This window comes from Fukomys damarensis, unplaced genomic scaffold (genome assembly GCF_012274545.1).
Source record: "Fukomys damarensis isolate Sample0158 unplaced genomic scaffold, DMR_v1.0_HiC HiC_scaffold_37, whole genome shotgun sequence".
Classification (NCBI taxonomy): Eukaryota; Metazoa; Chordata; class Mammalia; order Rodentia; family Bathyergidae; genus Fukomys; species Fukomys damarensis.
The window spans coordinates 58,736,951-58,750,860 of record NW_022900949.1 but is presented as its reverse complement, the minus strand read 5'-3'; the positions used below and the strand labels follow the sequence as shown (position 1 = coordinate 58,750,860).

At 36.3% G+C, this 13,910-nt stretch overlaps 2 long non-coding RNA genes across 4 annotated transcripts in view; both read left to right on the top strand.

The window, feature by feature from the left end:
* The window catches only part of LOC117284423, a 17,205-nt gene extending 9,938 nt beyond the window's left edge, over positions 1–7,267 (top strand). The window contains exon 3 of the long non-coding RNA XR_004515505.1: positions 6,980–7,267. This is a non-coding gene — a long non-coding RNA (uncharacterized LOC117284423). The remainder of the gene's footprint in view (positions 1–6,979) is intronic.
* LOC104861662 overlaps positions 1–13,910 on the top strand; it is a 95,445-nt gene that overhangs the window by 49,774 nt on the left and 31,761 nt on the right. The window lies entirely within an intron of this gene.

Here is a 13,910-nt window from a genome sequence, read left to right as displayed (position 1 = left end):
TTAGGTTGTTTATTTGAGCTTGCTCTGTTTTCCTAATGTGGGCATTCAGTGCTATGAATTTTCCCCATAGAACTGCTTCCATTGTGTCCCATAGATTCCTGTATGTTGTATTGGCATTTTTGTTTATTTGTAAAAACTGTCCAATTTCTTCTTTAATTTCTTCTGTGATCCATTGATTGTTCAGGAGAGTGTTGTTCAATTTCCATGTGTTTGTGAAGTTCCTACGGTTTCTTATGCTATTGATCTCCAGCTTTATTGCACTGTGATCTGATAATATACAGGGAATAACTTCAATTCTTTTGCATTTATTCAAACCTGTTTTGTGAGCTAGTATGTGATCTATCTTGGATAATGACCCATGTGCAGCTGAAAAGAATGTATATTCTGATTTTGTGCAGTGGAACACTCTATAGATGTCTAATAAGTCCCTATGTTCAAAAGCTTGGTTCAGTTCTAGTATTTCATTGTTGATTTTTTGCCTAGATGATCTGTCTGCTTGTGATAGTGGTGTGTTAAGATCCCCCACTGCAATTGTATTAGTGCTTATTTGTTTTTTCATGTTACTTAATATTTGTTTTATATAGTTGGGGGCATTTATATTTGGTGCATATATGTTTATGATTGTCATTTCTTCCTGTTGGATTGTGCCCTTTACAAGGATGTAGTGGCCTTCTTTGTCTCTCTTAAAGTTTGCTTTGTCTGCGAATAAGATTGCTACCTCTGTTTTTTTCTGGGCTCCTGTCACATGGAGAATTGTTTTCTATCTTTTCACTTTCAGTCTATGGGCTTCTTTTTGCACTAGGTGTGTTTCTTTTATACAACATATTGTTGGATTTTGCGTCTTATTCCATTTTGTTGGGTTTTGCTTCTTAATCCATTTTGCCAATTTATTTCTCTTGATTGGTGAATTGAGGCCATTGACATTGATAGTTATAATTGATATGTACTAATTATTGTCATGTTATTGTCCTTTTGTTGACTCTTTTTTTAAAATTTTTTGTCCTCTCCTTTTAGTTTCTTGCCTTGGCTATTTGATTTGTTCTTTTGGGCCTCCTGGTGTTGTGATCTTCGTTGTCTTTTTCTAGGATGTTGTTCAAAATTCTTTGTAGTGCTGGTTTAGTATTCATGAAGTTTCTCAAGTGTTCTTTGTCATGGAAGTATCTTATTTCTCCATCCATTTTGAAAGAGAGTTTTGCAGGATACATCAGTCTTGGTTGTAGGCTGTTTTCTTTTAGTACTTGAAATACCTCACTCCAGGCTCTCCTTGTCCTGAGGGTTTGTGTTGGAAAGTCTGCTGTGATTCTGATGGGCTTTCCTTTGCATGTGATTTGTTTCTTTTCTCCTACTGCTTGTAGTATTTTGTTCTTCTGTTGAGTTTCTGGGATCTTGATTATTATATGTCTAGGTGTAGATTTTTTTTTTTGATCATGGCTAGTTGGTGGCCTATATGCCTCTCTTATCTGTATGTCTAATTCTTCCCCACTGTTTGGGAAGTTTTCTGTCATTAATTCTATGAACAGCTTTTTTAAGTCATTTGCATTTTCTCCTGGTACTTCATAGATTCCTGTCAGTCTTATGTTAGTCTTCTTTGCATCATCTAGGAGTTGTTGGATCGATTTCTAATGCTCCCTTTCTGTTTTTAAGAGACCTCTCTTTACATGGTCACTGTCTGTTATCCTATCTTCTATATCTTAGATTCTATCTTCGCAATCTTTTATTTTGTTGTGTACACTTTCAATAGAGTTTTTAATCTCCTGGATATCTGTTTGAATCTGTTTAATGGATTCCATTTCTTTCCTGTGTTGAACATTCATTGTTTCCATTTCTTTCTTATGCTGGGCCTTCATGGCTTCTATCATGTTCCTAAGCTCATCTATTTTTTTGTCAGTTTCTGTTCTGGAGTCTCAAATCATGTCTTTCATTTTGCTCAACATCTCTATGGTTATCTGGGAAATAATTTCTGTTTTGAATTTTTCTAGAGCTTTATTGATCAGTTTTCTTACTTCCTGTGCTGTGAGTTCTGAGTGTCCTAGAGGTTCACTATCTGATTTTTCATCCTCCTTTGCCCTACTGTTTGCTACTGGTGGACTGGAAGTCTGTTTTTGTGGCTTGTTTAAGTATTTTCTGATCTTTATTTTTGCTTTTGGGTTGCCCTTGATTCTATCTCTGGGTCATTAAATCTTCCTGATATTGTTGTGTCCCAGTCTTTGATTCTCTAATGCCTTATAGACATTCTCATTTTCATAATTGAGAAAACAACTCATCAAATCAATCCCTATCCTTTATCCCTATCGATACAATCAGGAGCATAATAGGATCAATCACCACCCTTTATAGCCAGCCATGCCTCTGCAGAGCGCGTCCAAGGACTGGCTCAGTCAGGGGATCTAATAGCTGGGAGCAGGGGGTGGCAATGGCATTCAGGGGTGCTTGCTCGGCTAACCTCCTGGTGCTGTGTCAGAGCCAATCAGTGGTGCCCGCTGGAAACAGTGCGGCTCCAGAGGAGGCCCACAATTTCGGCCGGACCACACAGCAGAGGTGGCTCTGTGTTCAAGCTGGGGCTATGACAAAACTCACCCACCTGGAGCTGTGTCACAGCCAATCAGTGGCATCCACTAGAAATGGCACAGCTCCAGAGGAGGCCCATAGTTCAGGCTGGACCGTGCACAAGAGGTGGCTCTGAGTCCAAGCTGGCCAAGACAAATTATTAAAAGAGGTCAAGTTTTAAATGATGTTCATTCAACATAATTCATTAATGTTATATCAAGTTATAAAAAGATAAATCAAAATGGTATGTCTCATTACTTAATTTTTAATGATGCTGTTTAATCTGTATCTTAAAATATTATTTATGTATGAGAAGAGAGTCTTATGTAAAGTATGCTGAATTCTGGTGTTCTTATTTGGGGCTAATTATATATGAGTCGTATATAAAGGAAGAATGAAACCATTTATTATTCAGATATCATAGTTTACCTTTTAAAAATTCTATGTCTGTAAGCTGGGCATAGTGGCATGCACCTGAAATCCTAGCACTCTGGGAGGTTTACACAGAAGGATTGCAAATTTGACTCCTGCCTGGGAAAGTTAGTGAGACTATATCTCAAAATACAAAACTTTATAAAGGAATTGGGATATAGCGCAATGTGGAAGCTCTGGGTTCAATTATCATTCACAAACACACACACACACACACAGTATTTAAAGAAAAATAAAATTTCTTGTTAAAAGTACTATTAAAAGTAATCCTCCTGCTCTCTATGATGTGAAAGAGATACCTTGGAAAACAGCACCTAGCAGAAGAGAAAAATGAAAGTATATCTTCAAGAATCAGGAGAGAGCTGACAGGAGAACTAGAAAGTACAGAGAAAGCTAGAGAAATAGAGCACAATACAGAGAAAAGAATGACAAGGTCTGGAAAGCTCACACTTGCACCCAGAGAGGGAAACCTGTCTCTGCTGATACAAAATAATCTCTGAGAGGGCCAGCAGCTCCTGGGAGAAGCAACAGGTCACACTGGTATCACAAGCCACAAGAAAAGCCCTCAGCAATTGTAAACCTCAAAAACAGTATGGGGTTTTACCATGAAAATAATTCCTTCCATGTGGCAGGCTAGAAGTGGAGAAGTCCGTGTAGAATGCACAGTGTTTGAGACCAATTAGGCCTCATCCCAGAAATACAAGAAAGTTTCAACATATACAGGTCAATAAATGTAATATACCATATAAATAAAAGCAAGGACAAAAATACATGATTATCTCAATAGATGCAGGAAAAAAATATCCAACATCCATTCATGATAAACCCTGAAGAAAATAGGTGTAAAAGGACCTTATCTTATTCTGATAAAAGCCATTTATTTCAAATCTATTGCCAACATCTTATTGAATGAGAAAAAGCTAAAAGCTTTACCTCTAAAATCATGAACAAAACAACGATAGCCACTATTATCATTACTGTTCAGCATAATCCTTGAAACATTAGTCACCAAAATCAGATAACCAAAAGAAATAAAAGGGATACATATGGGAAAAGAAGAAATCAAATTATACTATTTACAGATGACATGATTCTTTACAAGAAGGAATCCGCCGAAAGGCTTCTAGAATTAAATAGTCAGATTCAGTAATGTAGTAGGATACAAAATTAACACACACACACACAATCAGTAGTGTTCCCATACAACAATAATCACTGAGAAAGAAAAAAACAATGACATTCACAATAGCATAATTACTTGAGAATTAATTACTTGAGAATGACCCTGACCAAAAAGTGGAAGATCTCTATGACAAAAGTACAGTACACATGAAAAATTAATTACTTGAGAATGACCCTGACCAAAAAGTGGAAGATCTCTATGACAAAAGTACAGTACTCTGGGCCAGGGATTTAGCTCAGTGGTTCCGCTGCCTGCCTCACAAGTACAAGTTAAAGTACAGTACTCTGAAAAAGGAGACCTAAGAGGATTTCAGAAAAGAGAAAGATATCCTTTTCCTGAATAGGAAGATCCAATATTGTCAAAGTAGCCATATTTCCTAAAGTGATATACAGATTTAATGCAATTCCAGTCAAAATCTCAACCTCATTCCTCATAAAACTAGAGAAAACAGTCCTAAAATTTATGTGGAACAAATAATACCCAGAATAGCAAAAACAATTGTGGGTGACAAGAGCAAAGCAGAAGGCATCATAATACTGCACTTCAAGTTATTTTACAAAGCTACAAGTGATTAAAAAAAGAGCATGGTACTGGCCCAAAAACAGAAAAGTCGATCAATGGAGCAGAATAGAGGATGAAGACACAACCCCAGGCACAGTCAGCTATCTGACTGGGTCCAAAAACATAAAATGGAGGAAGGGCAGCCTCTTTAGTGATGCTGGGAAAACTGACTATCCATATGCAGAAAATTGAATCTAGATACATATCTATCACCATGTACTAAACTGAAATAATGATGAATCAAAGATCTAAGTAATAAAATAGAAACACTCAATTATGTTGGAAGACAAAAAAGGAAAACTCTTGACAGATATAGGTAAGGACTTTCTGAACAGAACCCCAATTGTATAAAAAATTTAAAAATCAAACATGATTAAATTAAATTAAAAACTTCTACATAGCAAAGGAAACAACCAACAAAATGAAGAGTCAATCTACAGAATGGGAAACATTTTTTGCCAGCAACTCTTAGGGCAGAGACTAAAATCTAGAATTTATAAAGAATCCAAAACACCAGAATGCCCCCAAAATAAAAAGGCCCAGTAACAAAATGGGCTATTGAAATGAACAGACACTTTTCAGAGGAAAAAATACAAATGGCCAGTAAATATATGAAAAAAATGTTCAACATCTTTGGTCTTTAGAATTACACACTGATATTTCATCTTAAGAAATAATGACTATCATGAAGAAATCAAACAATAACAACTATTGGTGAGGTTGTGGAGAAAATGAACCCACCTACATTGTTATTTGAAATGTAAATTAATACAACCACTGTGAAAATCAGTATAGAGATTTCTCAAAAAACTAAAACTAGAATTCCATTAAACCCAGCTCTTCCACAAAAAGTTAGACATTGTATTACAGTGACATTTGCAGATCTATATGTATCACAGCACAACTCATAAAGGCCAGATGGACGTAGCCTATGTGTTCATCAACAGATGAATGGATAAAGAAAATATTGAGTTTATACAAAATGAAGTACTGCATTGCCAAAAAGAAGGTTACACTTGAGTCACTTGCAGAAAAATGGATGCATCCAAGACAATAATGTTAAGTGAAATAAATTAGACACACAAGCTTAAATATTGCCCTAAGATATGAGAAACCCAAAGTTTAAAGAAATTAAAGAGCAAAATGAAGGATAGATAATAGGAAAGAAGGAGACAGATCTTTTTCAAATGGGATTGGGACTAAGACATTGAGGAAGGGGAGAAAGAGGTAACAGTAAGGGGGTTAAAAAGAATTAAGATGTGTAATGTACATGTACCAACTCCCCACAATTAATGTAATTATGCACTGCCAACTTGTACTAATAAAAATAAAAAGTGGAAACAAAAGTAAATCCTACTACCAACACACATTTCAAAAAGATGAATGGAAAACATTAAGCATTTATTAAGATGAAATAAAATCAGTGTTATAATTGCAGTAAATATTTCCAATATGATTTAAAAAATGAGCTTGTAACTTTATATTGTGCAATGTACCCCAATTCTAAAATTAACTTCATTAACATATTTCTTAACATAATTTTTATCCACAATACTTTTTTTTTCTTTTTATTGAGTTCATTGATACATTTTAGGTATTCAGTACAGTTACATTCATTATTGGGATCTTGTACCTTTACATGACCAGTCCTGGTTCTCATTTTTCCCCCTCACAATACCTTTAAAAACTGGTAGCTCAAGAAACATTTCAGTATATTTAGAGTTAGTAACTCTGGTTTACAGTGTCTATCCTGACCCCACAATCATCCTTGTCACATGGAATGTGTATCTTTCTGTAATCCCTTCTGCCATTGCTTGGATCTGGAATGCTTCCCAAAGGCTTGTGTTGAAGGCTTGGCACCATTAAGGGGTGCAGAGCCTTTAAGAGGTGTGGCCTAAGAGAAGGAAGTTGTGTCATTGGGGGAGTGCCCTTGTAGGTACTGTTGGGACCCTCTTCTCTTTGTCTCCTGGTTACTGTGAGATGAACAGACCATCTGCCATGCACTCCTGTCTTGATGCACTATGTTGGTGCAGACCCAAAGCAACAGGGCCAAGCAATAAGCTTAAAGCTCTGGAACCATGAGCTAAAACAAACCTTTTTTTTCCTTAAAATGTTGGTGTCTTGGGTATTTTTTCACAGTGACAGGAAGTGGATTAATGTATGTTCCCCATTCCTTAACCAATAGAATACTGTTGCAGTGGTGATAAAAAGTGATTCTATGATTATATAATGTTATAGCAGACTCTTCCTTGCTAGGAAACTCACGTGAGAGCCTCTCACTACTGATCTGAAGAAATAATTTGCCATGTTGGAGAAGCTCATGGCAAGAAACTGCTGGCAGTTTCTTGGGGATGCCAGGTGCCATTAGGCACTGATAGTTGCCTCTAAGAGCTGAGCCTACACCTTGACTTGTACAACTGCCTGGAAATGAATTATGCCAATAAATTATGTGAGATTGGAAGTGGATCCTCCTCTGGTCAAATCTACGGGTGAGAATGCAGCCGCAGTACACTTTGATTGTAACCTTGTGAAATTTAAGCAGACAACGCAGCTAAACTGTGGCCAGAAACTGACCCCACAGAAAGTGAAATAATAAATGTGTGTTATTTTATTTAAACTAAGTTTGTGGTAGTTTGTTGTGTAGTAATAGATAATAACACACTCATCTGTTCAGCTTTGTTATTGTTGAAATACTTGCATTTGTAAATAATTATAAATCCTAGAAATAAATATTAGGAATACCTAAAATTAATTGCTTAACTTTTTAAAAAAAATCCTTATGTAAACATGCTCTGTTAATAATACAGTGATTTACTCTTAACTGCAAAGTATATGTGCTGGGAAAGAAAAAGCATTGAGTTAAGTATGTCCTGATTAATCACTACAGCGTTCAGTCTCTTTGTTCTTTTTGCACTCAGATTCTCCACTGAAGGACTTGGAATGGGTGAGATATATTATTTTATTTTAGAATGTAGGAAAAGGGCTGATTTCAACACAGGCACACTCTGTGGCAATCCAGAATTTCTTTGAAAGGTAAGGATCTAGTAATTGATTCCCTCTATGTTTTTTCCTTACCTTTGGAAGGTTTTAGGACTAGATGATTAATCAGAAGCTACTCCAACAATTCAGGGATGCGGAGGCGTAGAACTTAGAGCAAAGTGTTAGTTCTCAGAGGAAAGACAAATTTAAACAAAAGAAAAAAAAATACTCCACACCTTCTTGAAGCCTATGTTTTGGTGAAGGGATGCATAAAATAAAAGTTATGGAATGTAATTGTACTGTATACCTAAAATTTACCAATAAACTCAATAAAAGAAAAAAAATAAAGTAAGTTATGAATAGCCAGGTACCACATATTAACATTTTTGTCAACAATGGACTGCATAAATCTTGGTGGTCCCATAAGATTATAAAGGAGCTGAAAAATTCCTACCCCCCAACATATTAGCTGTTGTAATATCATAGTGTAATGTATTATTCACACATTTGTGGTGATGGTGATGTAAACAAACCTAATATATTGCCAGTTATGTAAAAGTATATCACATACAATTATGTTCAGTATATAATACTTGATAATGATAAATGACTGTTACTCTTTTTGAATTTACTATACTTATTATTTACTATACTTTTATGAATTTACTATCCCATACTTACTATACTTCCTATAGTTACAAATTTTAAAATTTACCATGGACAAGAGGATATGTTATATCAGCCACAGCCTCATATGCCTTGTATTTACTGCATCTCTTTAGTGTATCAAAGAGGCCATATGGAGTGATTGACTTAAACCATTTCAGTTTGTGCAAGGATATTCGCACAGCAGCAAAATCACCTAATGACACATTTCTCAGCGTCATTAATTGATGCATGGTTATAATACATTAGAAGGCAGTAAGTGTTATAGAAGAGAACAAGGAAGTGGGATGGAGATGATGCGATGATTGATATTTAAAGAGTTGGAAAGGAAAGTCCTCATCAAGCAGTTTAGATCTGAACTAAGATTTGAACAGAAAAAGTTTCATACAAAGTTAATCTTATCCTCATTAAACTTCTCATCATGTAACATGTATTAGAAAATAATGGGTCAATGTTTTATGATATTATGTGTAGAGTAGTTATATATTTAAAATTATATACTCAGCTAAATAATCATTCTTATATCTGAGGAAGAAAAGGCAGCTTTAAATATGTAAGAACTTATATCTTCTTTAAGAAAAATGTTCTTAACAAGTTACTCAAATAAATGTGAGTCAGAAAATAATATTTAAGAGGAAAAATTCAGAAGTGTGATCAGTAAGAAATAGTGGTAAGCGATAGAACCAGTGACAGTTATAGTTAAATCTGAGTAATTGAATTCTGGTTATAGAGTCACTAAAAAGGGTTTTTAAAATAGGAAATAAAACTGGGGTGTGACTAAGGGCTTGCTGTAGAATGTGAGAGGCCCTGGACTCAACCCCTGTACCACAAGTAATAATAATAATAATAATAATAATAATAATAAATAAAATAAAAGCAGAAAGGTAAGGTTAAAAACTTGAAAATGCAAGTTTGCAATTTTAGGTTTGATTTTAGAAAAGGAAACCCAGGAAGTGACACAATAGAGAGTAAGGAGAATGATAGAAAAAGGGCAAGTAAAAGTGTTCTTAAATGTTTACCTTCCTGAGGGATAAAAACATCAATTCTTGACTTTTTTAACATTTAAAGTTTAATATAATCAGAATAGAAATAGAATATAAAGCTTCATTCTTTTAGTAAAGGGCAAAGGTGTGGCACCAATAAAGATTTTTGTCTTTTCTTGAATCTTCATTTTGTAATAACAGTAGCCAGTAGAAGAATAAAAAACTACTCTAAAAAGAAGGAAAAATGGGAGAGAGTGACAGTGAGTTGAAAATGCATGCTGTATATTAAAGAACCACTAGTCCAGTGGGCTGCAGATTAGAAGTTCCTCTGTGCAGAGCTCTTTTGTGAGTCTCCTTGCCTGAATGGGTACACTTGACCATGGGTATGTAAGATAAATGTGCACATTGCTGAAAAAAGGCCCAGGAACCCTGACAACTTTGTTAAGAGTGTGAAACAGCAGGGCAACAGACCACTGCTTTTCCTCTAATCCTGGATGGCAGCAACATGAGAAAATCGGCTCAAAACGAGATTAGCTACCCACTAGTGACACTGTTGTGGTATTTGGAAGCAGCAGCCCTGATAATTCTGTCTGAGTAAGCCCAGGATCCCTTGGGAAGAAAGGAGAGGAAGCTCGGGAGAGAGATATTTGGCTTCTTGCTAGGGGGAACATGTGGGGCCCAATGATTAAAGGGAAAACAAAAGCTGTTTCTATAATTGTACCTCAACCTGGTGAAGTGGATCAGATTACTGTGTTCATATGTAATTATTTGACCTCTAAACAAATTGATTTTTATAGTAACTATGTATAGCCTTTGAGACAGAAGAAAAGAAGGATGTATAGAATTTTCTTTCCATTACATTAATGATATTATCTCATTGAGGTAGCTAGGATTGAAACATCTTAGGTCTTTTGACAGATGAGAAATCTGAGAAAGGACTAAAAGATCTTAGATTATGTAGATCCAGAGGACACTTGTAAAAAGACAAAGGCGGAACTCCATGCATTTTTGCTCTTTAGACATATTTCCATGACTCCAATAGTGATACATTGGAGTACACAGAGTACACAGTACTCAGGAGACTATTGTTTATTGACCACTGAGCTGAAAGATCAACAGGAATTCTATATTCCTGGTGACAGAAGTCTCCAAGCTATGTGATCTCAGAAGAGTCAGTGGGGGGTAGCCCCCTTGCAAGTTTTAGGGAGTAGAGGGATGAATTTGGAGCTGAAGAGCATAGCTGCTTTAACATGTTTACTTTTACATGTTGGATTTCTCATCCTTTGAGCAAAGGGATGAAAGCTAAAGTAAGTTTGAAAACAGCAATCCTGAAACCTATTATTTGTGTGAGAACCAGTTTAGAATTTGGAAGAAGTAAGTGCTAGGTAACTGAAACAGATGTTGTTGACTCTGGCAAGCATACAAATACTAAATTTGTCACCACTCAAAGTCTGATCATGTAGAGGCCAGCAAGAAGCTACCCAAGTTTCTGAGAACTCTCACGGGTCACTTAAAATATAACAAGATGGGGAAAGTTTATTATGAAAACTTCTCTGGGAAAATGACTAGGTAGTTGGAAAGCATTCACTCACTTATTCATTAAATATTTACTGAGAGCTTTCTATTTGCCTAGCACGTAGATACCCAGATAAGTAGTAAATAAAAGGTCAGAGCCCCTGCTCATGTGGAGACTACATTCTAGTGGAGTATGTAGGATATAGATAGTAAGAATATAATTTCAGGTAGTAACAAGGGCCATGAAGAAGAGTAAAGCAGATTAAAGGGGGAAAGTGATGAAAGAGGAGCCCTTTACAGAGAATGGACAAGGAAGACTTTTCTATTACTGTCCCTTGATCAGATATCTGAAAATAGCGAGGGAGCAATGGGGAAAATATACCAGAAGTGGAAGCAGAAACATCTTCAAAGTCAGAAGTGGCTAGCTAATCCATTTTCATGATGCCACCTCTCTGTCTCTTCTGCCTCCAAGTTTGTCACTTAAGGAATCTTGCGATTACATGGGGGCTCACCAGGATAATCTTATTTTAAGGTCACATGACTGTCACATTCAATTCAATTTGCAACCTTAATTCTCTGTTGCCATGTAACATAGTACAATCACAAGTCTTCGAAATTATGATGTGGATATCTTTGGAGGGTTGTTATCCGTCCCACTAATGTCACACTCTGTAAGTGTAATAAATAAAGAGTAAAATAAAAGGCAGATAATACAAAGTAGGGAGGTAGAGCTTTCTCACATGGGAGGGTCAAGGGATGGAGGGAAGGCAAGGGAATGAAGAACGGGAATTAAGATCTGCTGTGTATATGTACCAACTCCACACAAAGAAAGTAAACAGTATGTACTGGAAATATTTACTAATTTTAAAAAGGCAACAGCCTTTATTTTCTATTTCAAAATTGATTTGACCATATTTATGTTCTTTTGTGTAAACTTCCTCAGACCTGTTTTGAAAAGGGTTCATGAAAAATGTACTTCTGGAATCATAAAAAAGATATTTGGTCTTTGTCCTTGGTTCCTGGCAAGGGCTTCCAAAACCCTTGGAATCTTCTTAGTGAGGGAAATACCTTTGCTTTCATACTGAGATAACTCAAAAAGAAGCTAAAGATCTTTAGCTTGAGGATGGGGGTTGATCACAAGAAAGATTAGAAGGTTGAAACTTTTAGCTTCATCCCAGAACTTCCAGAAAGGAGAAAAGGACTGTAGATTGAACAAATCACTAATGGCCAATGACTTAATCAATTGTCCTATGTAATGAACCATAAAACCCTAAGTAACAAATTGAAGCAAGCTCTAGGGTTGATAAAAATATCCAGGTGTGGGCAGGTGGTGTGATCTCCAAAGACGTGGAAGTACCCATTCATCCACCATCTTGCCCTATACATGTCTTACAATTTTGTTGTTGCTGCACTGTGATAGTAACCAAAGTGACTTCATAACTTTTGAGAGCCATGCCAGCAAATCAGAGAACTCAAGGAGCAGGGTCTTAAGAATCCCTGATTTATAATTGATCTGTCAGAAGTAAAGGTGACCCAGGACTTGTGATTGGTGACTAGCATCTCAGATGGGAACAGTATTGGATGCTGAGCTTTAACTTGTATAATCTGACACTAGCTCCAGGCCATGTTAGAAATGATTGTACTGTCTTAGTTACTTTTCCTTTGTTGCTGAGAAAAAATACTTGACACCCAAAGTTAAAGAGAAAAGGTTTTTTTTTTTAGTTTTTATGTTGTAGTTTGTAGAGGTTTTAGTCTTTAATCCGATGACTTCAAGGCAGGGTGGCAGAGAAGAAACATTTCATGGTGCCTACAAGGTAGTAAAAGCAACAAAGGACAGAGCAGAATCTTTCTGCTTCTTTTATCTTATCCAGACTACCTAGGGTGGGTTGCGCACACACCCTTAATCCTAGTGCTCTTGAACATGACACTGCACCATGAATCAATTCCAGCTTCACACACTCTACTTTCAGCCACTTCTGAGAAAGCCCCAAAGATCACATGAAGCTTTGGGGGGACATCTAAACACAAGCTGGAACAGGTACTGAGTTGGTATCTAGAGTATCAGTTGGTTTGAGGAAAAAGCTGCCACACTTGTTGTCAGAAGCCTGAAAACTAAAAGTCAGCATAGGACACATACTTGAAAAATATGGATACACTATATATAGTGTTAGACAATTTAGAGAGTTGCCTTATGGTCTCTTGCCCACTCCATCCATATATCACTGTTAAAAGAAAAGAGTAGAGCTAATTCAAAACATGAGTTGATAACTTGATGCATGGTTTTTTTCAGAGCTATTCCATTTTCCAAAATTCTCAATCCAGCTTCTATAGGGAAAAAAGTACTAAATTTGCCTTCAAACAGTTATCTTTCTGTTTAAAATTACTATAAAACTTAGATACTGAAAATATGAAATGTTTAATATCTCCCTGCTTTTATGGATCAGAAATCTGTATGAAACTTAGCTGGGCACCTCTTCTGGTTCATGCCGCAGTAAGCAGTGTCATCTAAAAGTCTGATTGGGCCAAGGATTTAGCTCAGTGGTTCTGGAGCCTGCTTTGCAAGAGCAAGGACCCAAGTTCAATCCTCAGTACCAAAAAATAAATAAAAATTAAAAAATAAAATTATAAATGGGGAGTATATTAGCTTTTTCCTTGTCAGGCACTCCAAACTTTGATTAAGTTTAATTTGACTAATGCTTTAAGGAGATTCAGGTCATGGTCAGCTGGGGCCAATGCAAAACATCACTGTGGAACAGTGTGGTAAAGCAAAACTTCACAGTTCATGGTGGCTGGGAAGCTGAGCGGGGAACGGTATCAAAAAAGAACAGGTGAGGGATTAGAATAGTACCCAAGGTCAAACCTCTGCAACACCCCGCCCCAGACACACAAAGGACTGTGCTTTGCTAATCCACTAGTTTTTCTTTCTTTCTTTCTTTCTTTCTTTCTTTCTTTCTTTCTTTCTTTCTTTCTTTCTTTCTTTCTTTCTTTCTTTCTCTCTCTCTCTCTCTCTCTCTCTCTCTCTCTCTCTTTCCTTCCTTCCTTCC